General features: G+C 43.4%; 1 protein-coding gene and 1 long non-coding RNA gene across 6 annotated transcripts in view; one reads left to right on the top strand and one right to left on the bottom strand.

Moving 5' to 3' along the window:
• Positions 1-5,298, top strand: part of LOC106972965 (uncharacterized) — a 225,317-nt gene extending 220,019 nt beyond the window's left edge. Inside the window, exon 12 of the long non-coding RNA XR_008291425.1 lies at positions 3,323-5,298. This is a non-coding gene — a long non-coding RNA (uncharacterized LOC106972965). The remainder of the gene's footprint in view (positions 1-3,322) is intronic.
• SLC14A2 (solute carrier family 14 member 2) overlaps positions 1-23,075 on the bottom strand; it is a 442,799-nt gene that overhangs the window by 284,911 nt on the left and 134,813 nt on the right. The window lies entirely within an intron of this gene.

Genomic DNA, 23,075 nt, shown 5'->3' with positions numbered 1-23,075 from the left:
GTCTTCCCCCAACCAAGCCATTGGCAATCGGATCTCGCTCCCATGCTGACATTTCCCTGAGACTCATTTCATGCTATTTCTTCATGGGGGCATCTGGGCTGACAATGCAAAGAGACTTTTCCCACATAATTGAAAGGAATTTCTGATTATGCGCGGGGATGTCAGCCATGATGAAGTCTTGGACTGTTTCCAATTCCAGCTGCTTCTGATGACAGTGTTCCAGTCCCCCTTTCTCTCCCCCTCCCTGGCATTCTCCTTGTGAACTTTTTGCTCCCTTCTGGGAGTGATTTCTCAAGATAATATGCTATTTCCAAGCTTTCCTTTCTCCAGCCAGATTGATGGGTCCTGCATGAAGTGTACTCTTTTGGGGGGTCCAGCTCAGAAGCACTGCTATTGCACAGACCTGCACAAATTTCATCAGTAGTTACCCTGTCATTTCCATATCTGGAACCCTGTGCCTGACAGGAAAAGGTTGAGTGAACACACATATATTTTGGGTCTTTCTTTAGAGAAGTTCTTTTGAATATGCAGAACAAAGTGAGGGCTGCATTTATCTCTGACCTTTTCCGGCTCTTTTCTTGCATCTGTTAAGGGAAAAGCAGGCCTCTGAGCTCACCAGTCTCCTCTCCCACGGAGCAGATGATAGAGTTGCCTGGATTCACTTCCTCACCAGCCTTCATTGCTCAGGCCTGCCTGAATCTTTCTCTGTGGCTGATTTTCCTGCAGGTTTCTGGGGGATCCCAGAAAAAAAGGAAACAGTGTCCTTGGGGAGTAGTTGAGATAGTGGCTAAACATCCAGGACCTTGCGTTCTCACTGTGTGTTCAACCTTTAAATCTCTTTTCCATGAAACAGTTAACCCCATTGTTATCTTCTATGTGTCTCCTAGCACAGGATGTGAGGAAAGAATGTGTATCAAGAAGAGGGAAGGGAAAGTTGGAGAAAGCATCAGGTCCTTCCCCCAGTGCCAATCAGAGATGATGCCTTGGCCTGGAGTGAACAGTTCTTGGTCCATGGTGTCATTGCTGATCTGGTGCAATCCAGGGGTGACTCTGGGGGCAGAAATCTACCAATATAAGCTTTTGCCATTTCTTACAACTTCTCTGGGAAACAGTTAATAACATAGTAGAAAGAACTGGACTTGTTATCAGGAGTCTTGCATTCATTTCTGGCTAGGACTTTTAGAAGGTATATGCATTAGACTGTGGGCTTCACAAAAAGTCACTGCGTCTGCTTCCAAACGTGTCTCAGAGTTTGGCACTGTGCCTGGTGTATAACAGGTGTTTAATAATGAAAATATGATCTGGAGCAAGTTCATATATTAAATATGTTATATATGTGTGTAACACACACACATACATACTCACAGAGTACTTTTATGTTAAAAGAGATTAAATAAAAGCACTATGAACAATGCCCCAAAACAATGTTCCTAGCATAAAACATATATACATATAAATCTTAGCTTATCCTCCACTGGAACACTGTCCTTCAGCCAACCCAACTATATTTAAAATACCCATCTTGGATCCCTGGATCCTGAGATTTCACCATTAAGTGTATGATATTTCTTTTTATTAGCCTTACATTTTCCTATGACCACCTTTAAAATGCAAATGTACTTGTGTTGGGCATCACATTAAATTCTATATGTGAACTAGTTTGAAAAATTACTTCCTAAGATAGATAGAAAAGACCAACTATCCTTTGGGGGTTTTGTTTTTGTTGTTACTGTTTTAATTTTTTTTAATGTTTATTCATTTTTTGAGAGATACAGAGCATGAGTGGGGGAGGGGGAGAGAGAGTGAGAGGGAGAGAGGGAGACACAGAATCTAAAGCAGGCTCCCAGCTATGAGCTGCCAGCACAGAGCCCGACACGGGGCTCAAACCCACGAAGTGTAAGATTAAGACCTGAGCTGAAGTCAGGCACTTAACTGACTGAGCCACCAAGGCACCCCAGCCTTTTGTTTAGCTTCAAAGAGGAGTGGGTAGGTAGAAGGATACTAGATGAGAAAGCTGGAAACCGAGTCTTCATCAGAGATTGAATTACCCCCATCTTTCTGGTCCAGGTGATCAGGCCCAGTTTATTTTTATATGGTAGGGGAAACAAAGAGAGGATGTATAGAGGGGATACCCTCTGAAAAGATGAGCAGTGACAGTATTTATTTGTTTTTTCCCATGTTGACTAAGACTAATACAAAATAATTACTTTTACCTAACAGAGAATCTTAGCCTCTCCAGACGAGCTGGTTGCAGTCACTCATTCAGGAACCCCCATTACAACATCCCAAGTTGTTGCTTGGATTTTTCTTGGCTGAAGATGGTTCCTGAGTCTTAAGTCTTGCCATTCTACTGTTGAATGACCAAAAATTTTAGGAAAGATTTAATTTAGTTGGCTGGTTAAGATCTTTGGTATTTACTGGCTATTAACATCATTTGAAACCCTTCAATGTCCAGTAGGACAAATTTCTCTTTGGTGTGAGAGAAGTAAGGGGTTAAGCCAAATCAAAGCAGAGTTACAAGGAATCTGAGATTTGTCTTAAGCCCCTTCCACTTGCTCATTATATCTCTCTTGTCCACATGGCCTTTCCTTTATGCTGTCAACACTGGAGGCCGAAAACCTTTCTGGGTTTGACATTTGCACAGTTTCACTAATTGTTAAATGGAAATAAACCTGACTTCCCAAATGCTTAACAAGGGAAACATTATAAAGTCATATGCCTAATGTGATGGGTCTTTCCTTAAACCTTGCCATTGAAGCAGTCATCAACTCTACCCACATCTCAGTCTCTGACTCCTAGGAATTTATACCCAGGGAAAAACTAACAATGAATCCCAGAGACCGAGGTTTCTTAGCTCTTGGTAAGCAAAGATATGGCTGTTATTTTAAGTCTTTTTTTCCCTCCCACACTGCCACCCTCAACTTATGCCTCTTCTATATATTCTAATGTCATGAAATTCAACTGCAACAAACCAAAGTATACATTCAAAGGAAATGAATAACCATATGCATAAGGATGCCACTCTTTTGGGAGAACTTGCTCTTTAGCACTGTTCATAAGACCTTTATTCAGGTAAAGGGACAGCATCAGAATATGTCTCTCCATGTCTCCCTGGTTAAATCTGCTTGAAGGATGTATCTGTTGTTCCTGACCTCCTGTGTCCCCATAGTAGGATTGAGGAATGAGTGTGTACAGAGCACCAGAGGACATGAAGGGTCACAGGAACCCAGATGTTTCTGATCCAAGGTGTCAACCAGTGAGCCTAACATTTGCCTTTCATTAATCAAAAAGAGGATTAAATCTTCAGTGTCTCTTTTTCCAGATAAAGAGCTGCCACTTTGTTCTGATTACAATTCCTCAACTTGGGAGCCAGAAGTAGGCTGAGCCAAGATTGCCTCTGAGAGCAGAGTAAGTAGGGGCCCTGGGAAAGGAGAAAGCTGATGAACCAGTGCAACATCAATAAAAAGCTCTGATCTGTAGCATTTGCTGATTTCCATGGTGTAAATACTTCCATCATGACCAATTTCAAGCTACCAACATGAAGTTACTGAAATTGGAATTGGAGAAAGATGAGCACAGTTGGCTTGGTGTGAGCCAGCTCCAGCATACCAATGGGAGAGTGACCTTTGTGAGGTCACAAGGTCACTAAAATGTCAAACCACAGGATGGCATGATGTTCCAGCATACTTGCTCACTGTTAAAGCAATTTGCTATTTAAAATTGAAAGGTGTTCTCCAAAGGCAAGGGAATTAAAAGCAAAAATGAACTGTTGGGACCTCATCAAGATAAGAAGCTTCTGCACTGCAAAGGAAATAATCAACAAAACTAAAAGGCAACCAAAGGAATGGGAAAAGATATTTGCAAATGACATATCATATAAAGGGCTAGTATCCAAAATCTATAAAGAACTTACCAAACTCCACACCTGAAAAACAAATAATCCAGTGAAGAAATGGGCAGAAGACATGAATAGACACTTTTCCAAAGAAGACATCCAGATGGCCAACAGACACATGAAACGATGCTCAACGTCGCTCATCACCAGGAAAATACAAATCAAAGCCACACTGAGATACCACCTCACACCGGTCAGAGTGGCTAAAATGAACAAATTAGGAAACTATAGATGCTGGCAAGGATGTGGAGAAATGGGAACCCTCTTGCACTGTTGGTAGTATTGCAAACTGGTGCAGCTGCTCTGGAAAACAGTGTGGAGGTTCCTCAAAAAGTTAAAAATAGAACTACCCTATGACCCAGCAATGGCACTGCTAGGAATTTACCCACAGGATACAGGAGTGCTGATGCATAGGGGCACATGTACCCCTATGTTTACAGCAATGCTTTCAACAATAGTCAAATTATGTTAAGAGCCTAACTGTCCATCAACTGATGAATGGATAAAGAAGATGTGGTTTATATATACAATGGAATACTACTTGGCAATGAAAGAATAAAATCATGCCATTTGCAGCAACGTGGATGGAACTGGATTATGCTAAGTGAAGTCAGTCAGTCAGAGAAAGATATCATATGTTTTCACTCATATGTGGATCTTGAGAAACTTAACAGAAGACCATGGGGGAAGGGAAGGGGAAAAATAGTTACAGAGAGGGAGGGAGGCAAACCATAAGAGACTCGTAAATACAGAGAAAAAACTGAGGGTTGATGGGGGTGGGGGAGAGGGGAAAGTGGGTGATGGGCATTGAGGAGGGTACTTGTTGGGATGAGCACTGGGTGTTGTATGTAAGCCAATTTGACAATAAATTATATTTAAAAAAATAAAATGAGAAGATGTTAATTCCTATGTATGTATGTATGTATTCATTCATTCATTGTTAAGAAAGACTGCCACATGCAGCGCCTCATTTGGATGTGTCTGGAGTCTTGGAAGCTTGACTGCCCTATGTTTTCCTATAAATGGACCTTGAGAGCTTGTTTGGAGATTCTAGCAGGAGAGCACAGCTACTCATGTGTTCTTGATCAAAGACCGATTCTTCTCCACCAGGGAAGACTGTACTCCACTGAGCATGCAGCTTTGGGAGGGGTACACTTGGAGTGGAAAGAGAAGAAGGGGACACCTGTCTAGCCAGTCACATCAGCCAAATGAACCCTGGTGATCAATGGCGTGACAGATTCCACAGCCAGATAATCCCTCACATCCAAAGATGGTAATTCTTCAAGTGCAGTTTCTTTTTGCTCTTGTGTATACCAGATTCAGCTGGTTTCTGAGAACCCAAAAACCAAGGAGAAGGATATATTGAGGCAAGTGGCCCCATTCTTTCCATAATGTAGAAGAAACCTTACTTCATTTTACATTTGTGAAATCTTGGTAATTTCCCTCAAACACATAGGGCACCATCTCACTGTGAGACCTTGGTCAAGTCATGTCTCTTTTCTGGGTTCTTGTTTTTGCATCTGCAAAATGAGGCATCTGGGTTACAAAATCTCCCAAGTCCCTCATAGTTTTAACATTCAGTTTTAACAATACTGAAAATCTCAGAGCTACAAATCCACAATATAAAACACAAGTGAAAATTTCCAGTCAAAGAAACACCTTTTTCTGTTTACATGCTGCTGGATAACTGGTTCCCTGCCCCTTACCCAAATGGAGCTGTGATTCTGACAGATTTCTTTCCACACTCCTCTTGCAGGGCCTCAGCATGCCCTGGTATTTGAAAGGATACCAGCAAGTACCAGCCTTTGTCCTTAAGCTGCTTTCCCACTGGCCCAGTATTTGGCCTGACATCCTACCTTTATATATAAACTCTGCTCCATTCTGAAGTGCATAGACCACTCTGATGAAGCAGATGGAATCCATCAGTCACCATAAATGCTTTTGTATCCATAAATATTCTACCAGATACCAGCTGAGCCAATTCTCCCAATGATGAGAGACACGCACCAGGTATGTGTGGAGAGGGGTAAACAGGATACAGAGTCAGTCTCAGGTTTTGGGGAGGTGGAGATATGTCCCAGGCAGAAAGCTGCAGCTAGTTCCCCTGGGCAGCCAGAGGACAGCCAGTGGGTGGTGGGAGAGGGGAAGGCACTAAAGGAATAAGAAGGACTCCAAAAACGAAGGTAGAAAGTGAGAGACAATCCTCTGGCTCACACTTTGCTGAGAACCACTTTGCATATTTCTATTTTTGCTATAGATGGTAGTGGTGACAGAGGGGTCCTCGGCATGAACTATGCTAGTGCCTTTGTCTCTGTGATTGTCAAGAGTGACTTCCAGACCTGGTAGCACCTGGGTGGACAGATCTGAGTCTGACTTCAATACAACCTTTCCTGCAGCTGATCTAGCTGTACACACTTAGGAGACCGAAGGGGAGGAGAACAAATGTGGAGAGAAGCCAAGAAAGAGGCCGCTGGGTCAAGTGGGGGGCTAAGTCCAGAAAGGGCAATGTGATTGAGGTGACTGCTATGGCTAGTGAGCACAGGGGGCAGACCAGTGGGGCTGGCGAAGCCTGGCTGAGGTGCTGGGTTCAGACTACTGACTGGGGAGGCAGCTGTGCTCTGTTTTCCCCTCTGGGGCACTCTGCTTCATGGTAAGTCCTTTGGAAAGGAAACACTAAAACATATAGTTATACTCACTCTATCCTTGCTGGTGAAATTTTCTAATTACAAAACGTAATTTATTGAAGTTTATTGAAGTTATTTTTTTGGTTCCTTTGCTTGGGTGTACGTGCTTAGTCTGTTTATGGGATAATCCAGCCCAGTTGCAACTCTACATTGGCTAAGCGTACAGCTTATGTGTTCTGAGCACACAAGAGAGAGTCCATTCATAGTCCTAGAAAAACAATTAAAAGCTACAATAGTAACAATAGTAATAGTAATAGTAGTAGTAGCTAACAGATACAGTGGTTATTATAAGCCAGGTGGGAGAGCTGTGACTTGAACCCAGTCCTTCTGGCTCTAGAGTGTGTGATGACCTCCACCAAAAGACAGATGTCTCCTTCTCATCGAGAATGTAATCCAAGTGAGACCAGGGGAAGAATACCGATGTAAGGAGCTATAGGTGACCTGGGATCTGTGACATTGGGCACAATACTGTTTCTAATCCTCCATGCCTTCTGTAAATAATCAGAGTAGCAAAGAAGACTATTAAGACCAAGACATCTCACTGTCATGCATCCTGCTTTGCATTTGGTGATCCTCACGCTCCACAAGGGAATGTACACTGTTTTTTACACAAAGAAGTACCTGGGGCGCCTGGGTGGCTCAGTTGGTTAAGTGTCCGACTTCGGCTCAGGTCGTGATCTCATGGTTGGTGAGACTGAGCCTTAAGTTGGGCTCTGTGCTGACAGCATGGAACCTGCTTGGGATTCTCTCTCTTCCTCTTTCTGATTCTCTCTCTCTCTTTATCTCTCTCTCAAAATAAACAACCATTAAAAAAAGGAGTACGTGTAATGACCACTTTCTAGGCAAGATTACTAAGATTACACTAGAAGAATGGATCTCACAAGGCCATAAAGCTAGAAAAAGGCAGAATTGGGAACTGCCTCAGAATTTCTAACTGTAAATCTGGGTCACTGGAAGAAAGGAGAGGTTTTGTACAGTGTTGCTCTGAGCCAGGGGGCCTTGGAAGTCTCTGTACCCTGCTAGGGCTGCTGGGGCTCGAGTGGAAGGTCAGAGGACAACGGGAAAGAGGGTCCTCTTGACTTATTTACCTGTCTGCAATTTCATTTGAAGATTTTATGGCTTGAAAAAGCTTGTCATTCACCCTGTTCCAGGTCTTTCACCCTTCACATCTGGGGCTACAACAGGGCTTCTGACCACTGTCCCCAAGAGCAAAGATGTGAGGAGAGAATGGCACTTTAGTTCTCCATAAAAGCTAGTGAGGTCCTGTGAGTGAATTCCTATTCAGGAGACAACACATTCCCACTCCTGGAAAAACGACTTGAGACAACATTGATAATAAAAATGAACAAAACATGTCATGCTTGCTAGGTGCCAAGCACTATTCTAAAATTGTGTGTTGCCTAATCTATGTTGCTTATAAAAACCTGCAGTTGTTCTTGTTTACAATGAGAGACCATCGACCCCTTTCCAGAAGAAAACTGTTTCCTCTCTTATTGTAATTGCTCTGTTGAAATACGTGTGCTCCCATTCCATATATGTATGGATATATATACCTTTCCAGACATTCACACACCCATATATAACATAGGTACGCATTCATTTATATTTACATTCTTGTAAAAATTAATTCTTCTTTTAATTTGTCCATCTTTAGTATTTCCATTATTACAGAAGGGCTACCTTATTGCTTTTATCTGACTTTGAACTTGGCAATGACTGAAATAAGTAAGTCGACCAAACATGGGTAAGAGCCTTTAAGCATAGTGTAAGGAAATTTTGATTTTAGGAATTTGGAGACCTGAATTTCAGATTCAACTTTGGTTAGTTATGTATCTGGTTCAAGTGATGTTTATTAATTATCTCCTAAGCATATGGGATTGTGGGGAATACCATAAGTACATGATACAGTCATGGGGGCACATGGAAGATAACGGGACATAGCAGGGTACAGGGAAGATGAAGGGACATGGGGGGTACAGGGAAGCCCAGGGATACAGGTGACCCAGGGAAGATAAAGGGACATGGGGGTACAGGAAAGATAAAGGGACACGGGGGGCACAGGGAAGATAAAGGGACATGAGAGGGGCACAGGGAAGATAAAGGGACATGGGGGTACAGGAAAGGTAAAGGGACATGGGGGGCAAAGGGAAGATAAAGGGACACGAGGGGGGCACAGGGAAGATAAAGGGACATGAGAGGGGCACAGGGAAGATAAAGGGGGTAGAGGGTTTGGAGGAATGTGAAGGGGGTAGGGAGAGTATAAGGCGAAGACTGGGGAAGGCACTGGAATTTGCAATGAATCTGGAAGGATAGAAACAGATACTTATTTTTACAAGCCTCTTTTGGCAAGTGAGGGGACTGAATTTTAATGGGGAGGAAGGTGGCCTGGTGAGGCAACAAGAGCCTGGGGTGAGGGGAGCATGCTGAAGCCCCTTCTCTGCTCCCACTCTTTCTTCTCATCTGTTAAAGGAGCAGTGAGGACTGAGTAGGTGACTCCCCAGGGCCCCAGCCCAGACGTGACACCCCAGGAGGTGGTTCATGCCCATTCCTAGCTCCCCAAATAGCCCGGTCCCTCCCATCAGTGCCACATGGCAAGGACCCAACTGGTGCTTTTGTCTTAATCCATGGCGTTCCAGAATCAACCTCTGCGTTTCTCCATCTCCCACTTCTAAGCACAGCCTCATTGATATTCTGCAAACTTTCCTGGCCCCCTTCTTGTCTAATTCTGTGAGAAGACATTTCAATGAGTCTGAGCTGGGACAATTTAGAGCTGAGACTCGGATCTCTATTCACAGCCAGGGTGCGTTCTCACCAGATTTGAGTCAGGAGGCTAAGCTTTTTAGATCCCCCAATGGCATTGTCTCCAAGTTTTCTCGGGGCCAGGCTGCCAAGTTCATGCGAGGTGCTGATCTCCCTGCTTTCACAGACCTACTTATTAGCAGCTCTCTTTCTTTCTTTTTCTTTTCTTTTTTTTCCCCCTTCCAGGCCCATAGATACAATTATTAGAAATTCCTGGTTTTGTGCCCATATTGAAAGAAGGCCTGAATGGGTATGCTAAGGACCCGAAAGTGAGCCACTCTCCCTAACTCCAGCTTATGCGGTTAATTAGATTTGGATGGTTTCAGAGGAGCAGCTGGAGTTTTCAGAAAATAGGAACCATAAAAAGGGACTATTCAAGGTATTTTGGAGAGGCCTTATAAAACAATACAGCTGTGAAATGGGGTTTGGGAAATACAACGCTCTTGATTTGGGGGGAGGTTTCAGAGGAGAGGGGCGGGCAAGGGGTGACAGGAATGGGTGTGAGCAGGCAGAGAATTGCCAGGCCAGGGCAGATTCCGTTCACATGGATGCTGTTAAGCTGGTGCCACACAGTTCTGGTCCCCATAGCAGCCCTGTCCCTAGTTCGGGGGAACAGCTCCAGCACATGCCAGAGTCAGGTCGACTGGAGAAGATGGGAGTTAAATATTGGCCTTGGAGTATGAGGCTACTCTCATTTGGCTGAAACTATGAAGTTTTTCAGAAAACACAGTTTCTGCAATGCTGGCTTTGTACTCTGCAGGCAGCATGGGTGACAATCCCCCAGCTGTGTCTGACCGTAGGAGAACTGTGCTCTCCCTACTTTGGATTGAATACAGCCTAACCTGGAAGCGCCTAATGCCCGAACCTCTGTGAGAGCCCTGGGTGCTTGCAGTGTGATATTTTGAACTTGTTGAGTATGCAAACACCCTAAGGCAGGAGTCTCCAAAGCCACAGTCTGACAGTGTGACTGGGCCTTCATCTTGCCTGTCCAGAATTCACAGTGGGTTTCTTCATCTCTAAGACCAAGAAGAGTCTGGACGCTCTCGCATTCAGTTACTCACTTGTGATAATGCAGAGCCTTTATGAGAAGGTGTGGAAGGGGGCAGGGTGCAAGAGGGCCTGGGGAGCCTGCAGATGAACAGGAGGAAAGGCAACTTTCCAGAGTTCCACCTGTAGGAGGAGGGAAGTTCATAGCCAAGTTCCCCATGCAAATTCTACTGCTCGGTGGTCAGCGATCTAAGCATTTCTGGGGTCTGTAGTCAGGAGTGCCCCCGGGGCAAAGGTGGGCATGAACAATGGCATTTTGTTCCATGGAGCAGTAATTAGGAAACTTTATGGAACCTAGTTCTTTTTTCTTTTCTTTTCTTTTCTTTTCTTTTCTTTTCTTTTCTTTTCTTTTCTTTTCTTTTCTTTTCTTTTTTCTTTTCTTTTCTTCTAACTACCGGAAGACTTTCTCCAGACCAAATTCTACCTACAACCCCAGACTATGAAACTGGGAGAAGCAGAACAGCCCTGGTTAAGGGGGAGGGAGCTTGCTTGTTCTCACTCTTCAGATGACCTCTTGGGCGCAGGCACAGAGCACTTGGGCCCCCTTGTTGCTTGGAGCCTCTGCATTCTGCAAAGCAGCCTTCTGCCAAACCCAGACATTTTAACCTGTCCCATATGTTTTTTATATTAGGGTCTGTCTGTGGGTCTGCCCCTTTCCTCCATTCCCGATTCAGATGGAGTCAATGTGTGACAGACTGTCTGGTTGTGTAGGTGGGAGCTCTGTGGGACCAAAACATAGTTATTAATATCAGTGTGTCCATGGGCTGTCAAGCCCTGGAGAGAATCATGGTTTCAAAGAATAGCTCACTCATTCCTTTAGCAAAAGACCACCTTCTTATACCAAAAACACTGCACTGTGTCCTGCTGCTACTGGGGTGAATGAGACACAGTTCCTTCTGTTAAGGGGTTTGTACTCTAATAAGGGTGAAAACCACACACACAATGACTACAGTCCAGGACCACTTCATCAGTACTGCATCAGAAGGGCACCAAATGTTCTCAGAGGAAGGAGGAAGACTTTCATCTCAGTGATCTGACAGGAGCTACACAATGTGCTACCCAGTTTCTGGGGAGAGAACAAGCAGGGATGGATGTGGGCGCTTGCTGCCCAGTAGATTCTGTTTTGACGTTTTAAAGGATTAAATATTAGAAGAGAAGGAATGAATAGAAAAAAGAAGTGAAGAATTTAGGGGTGGGGGGAGGGAGGAAGAGAGAGAGAGAGAGAAAGGGAGGGAGGGAGGGAGGTCTGCTTTGGACAAGCTTTCAGCGGGTAACACTATAAAACTTCCCTCATTTGATATTTTTAGACACTGTCTGCTCTTAGTTCTTGTATTTTCAATTGTCTGTGTGCCCTTTCTCTCTGTGACATATTTTTAGATTGTTGGCTTCTAAAAGGCAAGAATGGTGGGCAGGTATCTTAGTAAATCAGTTTACATTGCAAGTGTTTCCCTTCCTTGGAAACCGGATCACCAGCTGGAGAGCCTTTAAGCAAACAGAACACACATGGAGCACTCACCTTTCTGTGTTAGCTGGGGTGGAGGTGAGGTATGAGGAAATCCACATGACATAGGGTGCTGGTCCCCAGAAATGGACTATTTGGAGACACAAGACAAACTACCAGAAGCTTTTTAAAAATGAATTTTAGTGAATTCCTAAACTCTGGGACATTGTCTGTGACTATAACTGGCATTGACCATTTGAGGGACTACAGGACATTTCCAAGGGACAGAGGTGAGCTAGGCTCTGCAGAAGGTTCAGGAGTTAGGATAGAAATTGAATTACTAAGTTATTCAGTGCCTAGACTTTAGTCTCAGATACTGTAGGGGACACAAAAAGTAGCAGACCCTTGAGTCACTTTCTGTTTTGTGGTGGGGGTGGTGTAACACACCCAGGAAACCAACCTCACCAATTAAGGAGTGCACACAGATGCACTGTTGGGTTTTGCAGTTCCAAATGGTAGAGAAGAAAAGGGAGAGGTCTGTGTGGGGCTGGAGTGGCCATCAAGGGAGGGAGTGCCCTTTGATGAAGAAGAGGAATCTGGAGAAATCATAAATCAAACAGTAAGGTTAACCGGGAAGGGAGGAAGTGGAGGGGAATCTTGGGAAGAAGTCCAGAGGCAGGTTAAGCATATCTGGTTAAAATGAAGACATTTCCTGATATGTGTGGAGGGTCTGAGTTGGCAAAGAGCATGAGGGGAATGTGGGCAAAGGTTCTGAATAAAGATTGCATGGGAATTTGGAGACTGGAGGCCTTGAATTCCAAGCTAAGAGATGTGAACTTTTTCCTGTAGGCTAGAGAAGCTCTTTTTTGGACCAGGAAACTGAGCCCCTATCATTTCATCAGTTGGAGAGAGGCCCTCCCCAGTGGTTGGTGGTCAGATAGGAGAAACCTGTGCCAGGACACTCTGCAGCATTTGGAGACACAGACAGAAGGAGCTGGAAACGTCTCGCCATAATTGGCTCTCTCTAGGCTGCTGCCTTGTTGTGAGGAGAGGTGGTACTCCCTCCTCTGCACAGTGATTGCTGGCCCAAAATAGCCCTGCACCTGCTCTGAGATGCCTGCAAGATAATTTCAGCTTCCAAGGAAACTGCCCTGATTGGTGTTGATTTTTCATGACCTCCCTTCAGGCAAACACCTGGAGATAAGCACCTGATCACAGAGGTGCACCCTGGAGAGTTGAAGGCACAGAGGTGTGCAGCCTGGGTGCTCCTTATCTCCTACCAGGGAAGGGAGGATCAGGTTCTGGGTGCCTCTCACCCCACGGGTATTGGAACCAAAAGGTTGGGCACTAACTGGCCAATGCAGAGGGCAGGGAAAAGGGCAGGGGGGTAGTGTGGGGACTAGGAGCCTGAGCCATCACCCTGGGGAGCCACTTTGGAAACAATGCCTGAAGTGGGCCGACTCTGAGCTCTGATTTACAGTCTGACTATGACCTATCTTCCCAGCTTATCTCCCACCTCTGCATACTCTTCCTCTTCAGCTCAAACCAGCTCTATGGAAAGATCTTCCTTTAGCTCATGCCTGAAATTCTGGTTTGCTCACCTAACCAAATGCTTCCTTTTCAGCTCAAACATCACTTTCTCCTCGGACCTAACTGTGGCCTTCTGTGTATAAAAAAAAATCCAGGGCACTTGGGAGAAATACAAATAACTGCTTGAAAACTGGGAGGGATCACACACAGATGAGTGAATTGGCATCATATTTTAAGGCATATTATTGATGCCTGCCTGCTATACTTAAGACACTGTCATGAGTGACTGCATACATAGTCTCTCATCTGATTCTCTCCAGAACTCTACATGGCAGGTGTGGGTATCCTTGTGTCCACTTTTCAGGTGTTTACAAATTTGCCCAAGACCATATAACTTGGAAGTGTTATAAGCAGGGGTGGGCCCCGTGATCTAAGTTAACAGTCCTTCCTCTATGATGCACTATCTTGGTCACACATTATATAATTGATTATGGGTAAAGAAAAGTTACTTGAACCAAGTCAAGTTTTATGATACAGTGTTTTATTATGTTCCTCTGATGGGCCAATGGGGCTCTGAGGATCCTCACCGATATTTCATATGAACTCAGGCAGGTACTGCTTCCAGAAGGAGTGGCATGTAGGAGTAATGAGGCTTTGGCCAGAAAGGTAAAGCTCCTTTCTACTGTTTCTTCCATTTCTGAAGCATACTGTTCAATGTAACTCGGTCCATCTGGCAAATTTTTGGAGAATTTAATGTGGAATCCTCATTTTGGCACTTTACTAGGACAGAGGGTAGACAACTAAACCTTTCTCTCATTCTATCTCCTTCAAAGAATTTATTTTTTATGATTTTTTTAAACTGAAGATATGCACAACCGAATACCTTGATTTGGGAATTATGCGGCTCTTACCCACTCATCTGTTTGGTTCACAAACTCTGTTCTCTCTCTCTCTCTCTCTCTCTCTCTCTCTTGCTTTTTTCCCCGTGTTGTGGTTACCAAAAGCTCTATGTCTAAGAACTGGGGGATTTGTAGAAGTCCTCTGAGATGTGGTGGATTCAAACCCTTCACCAAGGTGTGAAAACAAGTTCTTCCAGGATCCTGTCAGCCCACCAACCTGGTCTTCTTACACACCTGAGAACATGAGCCCCAGAGCATCACTCTCCTCAGGGCACCTGTGGCTTCTCTTCACTCCTCTGTAGTTGTGGAGGATGGGGTGAAGGAGAGGAAAATCCGAATCCACACACTCTTATTTTTTCTCCCTCTTCTTCTAATTCCACCATATTTCTCCCTCAAGCGCTATTTTCTTAACCTGTCCTGATAGTAGCAGTAAGAAAAAAAAAAGTGTCCCAAACCTACTGCCTCAGGAGAGAAATTTAGAGAGCATGAGAAGAGGAAACGTGCTTGTTTTCACAGTCATCCCCAGTGGCTCCTTCTGGCTCCCCATCCTAACTGTAGCTTTCTTTCTCCCCAAACCTACAGACCCAGCTCTTCAGCATCTTGAATTGAAGTTCCCACATCACTAGAATTAAGCAAATAAACAAAATCCATGTGCCAATGAAGGCTGTCCCCTTCATTCTTCCTGCTATGTACCAGTGTTTGGTGTCCCTGGCGTGGCCCAGGGAACTGCAGACCCCAGGCTCCCATGCACTTGAACCTGCAGGGCTGATGGCTTCATGCACCTGGACCCACCTGAGATCCTGGCTCAGACCTCTGCTTCCCAAACCTGGTGATCACCCCAACTATATAGGGAACATTCAAAAACATTTGCCCCAGACACCATCCAGAGATTCTGATTCACTAGGTCTATATTTTGTTAAAGCTCCTGGCTAATTCTAGTAAGAGCCAGTCAGGTTTAAGGACCACTAATCTAGACCACGAATTATTATCTCATTCTTAATCTGTATATTTATCTCTTTGGACCCAGATTTGCAGTCTACAGTTTATTTCCTCCAGCTATGACTTTAGGGAGATCCAGCTTTCTGGTCTCAGATTCAACCACTTTCCATATCATTCCTGTTGCTGTCTATGCTGATGTGATGGGTTTCTTCCAACACATCTATAAGTGGGACATTATCCCATACTAGAGAAATTCCATAAATAGGATAAAGGTCTGTTGAATGGGCTTTGCTGTTTAACTAGCACCCCTATACAGTGATGATTATTGAAAATATAAAATTCACAATCATAATAATAGTCACCTATAAGAGAAAACAAAGTTGTTCCCTATCCATTATCTCATTTGGTCTTAGTAAAATCTCTAATACCTACCAGTGTCATTCTGACTATACAGATTTATAAACTTAGACTTGGAGAAGGTAAGGGGCACATGCAAAGATCCATAGAACCTATCTTTCTGGGCTTTTTGAACACTGAAGGTTACAGTATGCTGAGCACAGCTATGCTTTTGGTACACTGTAATGTAGTTAGAAAACTGACATGTCCATGAAGCCCCCACCACCTCCTCATCAAAGCCATCACAGAAGCCCTCAGGTGTTCACAGCAGTTCAGCACCACCCTCCAACTCCTACAGCAGTCAGCTTCTCCCTTGGACCCTGGTGGGGATTTATCCTGGTTTCCTTGATTCTTGCTTCCTTAGATGGTAGGCTTGTCCTGACTGTTCCCCAGAAGCCCAACCTGGTCAGCTCACTGGTCAGTCCACCCAGTGCCCTGAGATGGAGTGGAACATTAGACAATAATTCTTAGGCACTTGGGACCCAGGTATTATCTGAAGCCAGGGTAAGCCTTATGGAGGCTCTGTGAGTGTGAACATAGCTCAGGAGTCTTTGTGCTTCCTATCCAAAGATGCCTGCCTTCTCCAACCTACCTTAGCAGCCAAAGAAAGATGGTCTCTTACATCTGTGTGAGATATGAATCATTACCAGCATCATGAGTTGTCTTTCACTGAACACCTACTATGCTCCAGGACCTGTGCTTTGTGTACTTGGTCTCCCTACCAGACAGAGGTATGATCTTTTATAGATTAGGGCATTGGACTCCAAGAGATTAGTGCAGAAATGCATGGGCATCTCTCTGCCCCAAGCTATAGAACCAGGAGGTAAAAGGGCCCTGTCTTCATGTCTCAAAGGCAGGTAAGTCTCAAGTGTTTGTTCTATGATATTATCTTTCTCCAGTTCCATCACTATATCATCCATTTAAGACATCATACATGTTTAAAAAAATACATAGGAGTGATCAGTCACTGACGTCCTTTAGTGAGTGTTCTTAGTTGATGCTTCCTAGTATACACAGCTGAAAATCCTTTGGGATTTTGAGAGGGGAGAACAACAGATTAATTTGGAGGTTGAGCCACTCTGTCATATAGCAGGCCGAATAGGGCACATGGGGAGTGAGGGCTTGGGTGGGCAGTACACAGCATGAAATTATGAAAACTTCATCTCTTGCCTATGTTTATTTCATCTGGCTGTTTCTGTGAATATTTTCTTTTACCATAGCAGTGGCTTTACCAGGGCATTAACAACCTGACCCCACTAGACAGCCAAGTGCCATCAGTTTTGGGGATATTGCTCCAACTCTACCAAACAGGGTTTAGGTACAGTACCCCTCAGTGACCTGAGGATATGTTTACATGTTTGTCTGCTTTACTGAACTGGGAACCTCCACAAGTCAAAACTATTATTTACATGGCTTTTATCTAGCATTAGCCACAGAGTCAATATTACTCAAGAGGTGAGTGGAGGAATCAATCAAAATAACTTTTGTTACCACCAATAACCCAAGAGCTAGCCCATCCAGTCCCTGCGTATTTCCAAAGGTTCCTCAGAAATCATCCTGCTTTCGATGTCTAGAAGCTTTGCTGATTGATTTACCAGGGATTCTTGAAGACTATTGATTAGGTAAATAGAACGCTAACAAGTTGGACTGGTGAGCCAGAGAACATCAATAGCTGAGATAAGCTTGAATCAGCGACTTCTACTGGGTATATAGCACAGGTAATTTGTCTTTATATTTACTTAGTATTGATGTTAAAGAGAACAATTATTCATTCACTCTATAGCTTACCTTAAATATACCCCCTCCAAAAAATTACATCAAGTGCCTTTGATATTAAAAAGATAAAGCTAAGAGTTTTGCTGCTTTCTCATAATGGAAGGAGACCAATTAAGAACAAATAATTCCCATCATCTCTACCCATTATGTCTTTCTTAAAAAATTCCTCACTTATTTTGTTAAAAATGTTTTTAATCTAAGAAAGGAGAAAACAATTAGCAGCTCACTTAATCTGTCCATTTAACATAAATCTCTGAGATTTCAGAATAAAGTCAGCCTAAGCAGCCATAGGCAGATTAATACAAAAGATTGGATAATCCAGGGGCCTATGTTTAATCTTGGAATATGGTGAGAAAAAACCCCACTAGCCACAGGCTTAATGTATGCCTATCACATTCAGACTTTCTAATACATCCATCTTCTTGGTATCCAGCCCCAGGATTCCTTCACATCTAATGTGTTCTTCTTGTCCTGCTGAGGGTTAGTAACGTGGTAGAAAGGAAAACCACTTATGGGCCCAGGTTACAAGGGATGATGCATGCATGGATAATTAAGAGATCTTGAAATTTTAATCTGTACATTCTGCCTGGGCCTACAGGAGAATTATGCTAAAACAGGCTGCCCCAATCCAAAATACTTTCTGTAATACAACTGACCTATGAAATGAACACTATTCTCCCCATATTCCCAAAGAACTGTACACAGCAGGACGGTACTATTTCCAGCAATCTGAGGTTCCTGAATTTCATCAGTTTATCCTTCCTTCCTTCCTTCCTTCCTTCCTTCCTTCCTTCCTTCCTTCCTTCCTTCCTTCCTTCCTGTATCCCTGGTGACTAACTATGATCCTAATTCGGGTATTTTCTACCATTGTGAATGGATACCATGTTTGTGTTTCCTGGAATTTTCTTTGAGTTCCCTGAGCATGTAGTTCTTCCTGTGTTTGTTTATGTTGTTTCCTCTTCCTGGAATAATTTATTCCTCCTCTTCTTAGCTCTTGAATCTCTTCACATTCACCTTATCATCCCCTAACCTTGGCTTTCAGCTCATATATCCCTCCCTTAGGGAAGCCTGTTCGGTCTCCACTGCAGCCTATATCTGTGCTCTCTCTTACATCTTCTCATTTCTTCCTGTATTTTCCTCTGGTGTCATTTGTAAATATGTATCTGTGACATTACTTGGCTAATGTCTATCTCCTCTGATAGACTGTAAGCTCTCTGGGAAAAGACTACATCTGTTTTTGCACATCATTACATCTCTAGCACTTGGTCCAGTGCCTTGATCCTCAGTAAGTTTTTTTAGAAGACAGAAAAATAGATGAATTAGACAAAAGAAAGAAAATAAAGGCATGAACTTAAAAATTTGGTCCACTTCTTGTACTTTTTCCTTCTCTTTGTGGGATGGATAAACACAATATGAACTATTTTTTCTCTGCCTAAACTAGATAAATTTGCTCTTTGAATGAAGAATTACAAGAAATAATGTGTGTGGGGGAGTGTGAGCACAAGTTCAATGTGTGTTGCTCCTTCTTTAGAAGCACCTTCTCCATATCTTCTTGAGCAGTTCAGCTCTTACAGAGGGACTAAGTCAGGTTTTACCTTTCCTTTGAAGTCTTCCTTGATAACTAAAGCCCTCACAGATGTATTCCTTCTACAGACTCTTAAAGCACATACCTGTCACATCAGAGAACTTGGGGTTTAAATGGGCCAGTCCTATAACCTGTCCAATACAATAATTCCATGACCATAGCCCTCTCCATGAGTTACTCATAGATGTCATCTTCTTTTGCCAGATGACTCCACTTATTGGATTGAGAAGGTTTCCTGATGTCAACCTAACATCTCTGTCTTTGATGATCCCATACTTTAATCCGATTCATGTTCCCCAGAGCTCCCACAGGACATCTACTCCTCCAGGCCCTTCACTGTCCTTCTGATACTTGGATACAGTTGTCACACCTCTTCACTTCCTTCCATCTACTGTCCATCCTACTCCCACAGTGTCCTTCTCAGTTCTATGCTCCATGTGTGTGTCTCATCCCCTCATATAGACTGTAAGCTCCGGAAAGGAACAACTTCCTTTCTGCCTCTTTTATATACCTCTCAAACCCCACATTTGGCTGAAAACACAATGGGCTTTCATTGCTGAATGAAAAGTGCCTAAGTGTAGTGAAGAAAGGTTATGTTGGAAAAAAAAAAAAAGGAGATTATGTGGGCTGGAGACCCAGGAAGAATAGGATTGCCCTCTTTTCCCATTGTTGACAAAGTTTAACTTATCAATGTGAAGATTTTTCAGCACTCCATATTAGGCCCTTTTCTTCCAGTAAAGAAATACAAAATGTTCCTTTGGTAGGTGAAGAGGAAATTATTTTCCCACCAGTTGGTATAAGAATAAAAGAGTAAAGACAACTCTCATTGGAAAGCCGTAGGAACTGAGAAGACTATCTGTTAAAGACAATTTAACACATACAGAAAAAGATCAAGGAAGAAGTAGGATGAAAGAGGAGACGGTGTGGAATTCGGAACATGGCCAGTCCAAGAGCACCATTTCTCTGGTATCCCCTAGTCCCAGAGGATGCATTAGGTTTAATGCAGAAAATGACTGACAAATTACTAGGTCACTGAGTGTGAAATTTATACTTTTTGCTCCTTGCTTTCTCCCATCCTATAATTGTATTGACCTAACCAGTAAAAATATTGCTATTGTCTTCTTTATTAAGGCACCTCTGAAAAGGGAACTGCTGTGTCTCAGTAGATTTTTTTCCTGGATAAATCTTTTCCTTGTGATAAATAAATTTCCTAATAGGGTCTTATTTAAATAACACAGTGCTGGGAGTGAGGCAGAAATCAAAAGATGAACCATTAAGCCCAGTAATAGGAAAGTGGTGTGTGTCAGCGGCATTGCCACGTCCCGAGAAGCCACATCAATTAGATACCTAATGTGGGACCTGTCACATAAACCAGTCCAGCCACACACCCCTCATGCTCCCACTATTGATTGTCGCCCAGATATTTAGAATTAAACCGAGCCTCTTAATTATTAAGCACACAGAGCTATGCTGGTCCTGCCATCAGGAGACTGAACTACAGCCTCTTTCTGAGGAATTTCCCTCATGGTGATGAACGTGCTCTCCCTGTGACCTTGGGCTGTGAGTGTGTTTGTTTTATAATCAACCCGATCTGAGACACGGGGTGTTCCTGGGAATCAGAGAAATCAGAAATAGCAACCATTCAGGGCATCTCAGTGGCATACCTCATGATTCTGGGGCTTTATCCAAGTTGGTTTTTAGCAACATTTACTCACTTTGGAGAAAATGCTCTTTAAATCAGATTCTTATACATTTCTCTGGCTTTTTAGCCACCCCCGGTCATAGGGAACTCTCCGTGCCCTGTACCTTTTTCTAATATTGTCCACTCTCTGGACTCTGTTCAAGGATATGTGCTCTGTCTTTTTGCCTGCTGTCCTCCCAGGTGGGTGCTGTAACTCGTTTTGCTTTCATCTTAAGTTTTCATTGGTGTGCAGCACAAGGTTGGACACATAGCATATGCTCAATAAAAATGATAATATTGCTTCCTTTGACTGCTTCTGATTTCTTAGCCTACCTTAAGCAGTCATTGTTTCCACCACTGATAGATTTAGATGTTGCCTCTTGCCAAATTACCTAGGCACACAGAATACTTAGAGACTGCTTTCAGGTCCCTTGGCATTTTCATTTAGCTAAGTTATGCCTAGTTAGTTCTCTTAATCTTCTTCTATGTTCCACTTCTTGCCTTTAATTTTTTACAATCTAGAGATGACAGCACCTTGGATAATTCTAGGGCAACATTTGGGGGAATGCCCAGGAGAGGAGAGTGCTGTAGCCAAGAGGGGTGATGTTTGTGCTGTCTCCCTGTTCACTGCATTCACTGCATGATGTATCAGAATTGAAATGCCGGGTGCAAACCACGGACAACTGTTGCTGTCTGTCTCTGCTTGACCTTTGCTGTGTCTGGAAATGGATGTGCTGGTCTGCCACCTAGGAGGCCCATTGATATATTTCCATTCATCCCCAGGAGGTGGTTGGAATGTGGCCAGCTAATCAAAACATAGAATAGGGGAAAGGGGATTGTTAGCAACCTTTTTTAAAAAACAGAATCAGCTTCTATCCACATGACATGGTCCACAAGCCCCGTATGCCACTTTTGGTATACTGCGAAGTTCTCGAAGTTCTCACGTGGCTGTTCTCATCTACCTGGGGACTTATGTGGCTTTTCTCCCATTTGATATCATCCCCAGGCTGAATCATGCAAAACTTTTGATCAAGCAAAGCTTTCCAGTGAACAAAAGTCCTTCCAAATATGATCTATGTCCAAATGGACAGGGAATGAAGCACCTTTTAAAAGCACAAAAGCAAAATGAGCATAGAGACATTGACAAGAAAGTAGTGAGACTCCATTATAAACTATCTCAATCTGGCATGAATTGTATCCTAAGTCCAATCTTTTCTCCTCAGTCAACAAAAGGTTCATCCCTGACATGGAGGCCAGGAGCCTGACACAAATTGAAACCTCTGATACTAACATTCCAGTCAGTTGCTGCTGAATGCAAAGTATGAGGCTAAAACTATCCGGTGACTAGCCATGCAAAAGGAAGACAGGGTCACATAAGTGGTCTGAATGCAAAAGAAATGGGAGACAGAACGATACAAGAAACATGCTTTAGTTCATCTTCTAGAGCCCCGACTATTAGTCTTTGCTTTTTTACTTCCTACAGTGTGATTCTGGGCAAGCCACTCAACCTCTCTGGGTCTCAGTTTCTTTATAAATTACAGCAAATTGTTACTGTCCTATCCATCTCCCAAATTGGTTATGAGGAACATAGAACTGCAGCATTTTGGAACTGAAGATGACTTTGTTGAGTCTAACATTTTTCTGTTACAAATGAAACAACTGAGGTCCAGAGCTACCAAAGCTGAATAGTAGAACTTTAGGAGGAACAGGGGAGACCACGATCCTAATCACAGCCATAGAGTGTTTGTGCTAAAAGTGACCTTGGGACTGACCTGGTACTGTATTGTTATTTTATAGCGAGAATACTGAAGCCCAGAAAAAGAGAGAAATTAGGGAATTCATGGGAAAACTGGGGCTGTCCCTTGGGGATTTGGATCCACTGTCATCTAGTCCAAGTGAGATGAACTATGTGCAAGGCTTTTGAGAAATCCAAACTTTTATTTACATGTACATAAATGTGTAAAAGAACTAAATACCATCGATGAACATTTAAAAACTTGTAAGTAATTTTCATAGACATCTCACAAACCAGAACTTATGACTGATGTCATCTTGTTCACTCTGGACTTTCTATAGGCTGTGGGCCAGTGCATCCCTGACCTGGTGGAAAAGCTGGGTAAGCTTCTGCCAGAGAAACGGTCTCAGTGCCCTGGATGGTGTGGTAGTGCAGAGATAACTGTATGATGGCAAAGAGCCTCAACTCATGAAGTCTACCTGTGCCTATTATGTACATCTCACTCAGTTGAGATGCTATGGGGATGCAGGGATAAGACCTTGTTTTGCAGGGAGCTCACAGCTGTGTGGGTATGGGGGAAGTGGGCTGGGGCACACAGGATAATGGGATGAGACCCAAGGCAGATCTTGAAAGATGCCATCATGGAGGTAAAAGTGCTAAAAGAACAT

The sequence above is a fragment of the Acinonyx jubatus genome, chromosome D3 (genome assembly GCF_027475565.1).
Source record: "Acinonyx jubatus isolate Ajub_Pintada_27869175 chromosome D3, VMU_Ajub_asm_v1.0, whole genome shotgun sequence".
Lineage (NCBI taxonomy): Eukaryota > Metazoa > Chordata > Mammalia > Carnivora > Felidae > Acinonyx > Acinonyx jubatus.
The sequence above is the reverse complement of the archived record's forward strand: the minus strand, read 5'-3'. Positions and strand labels throughout refer to the sequence as shown.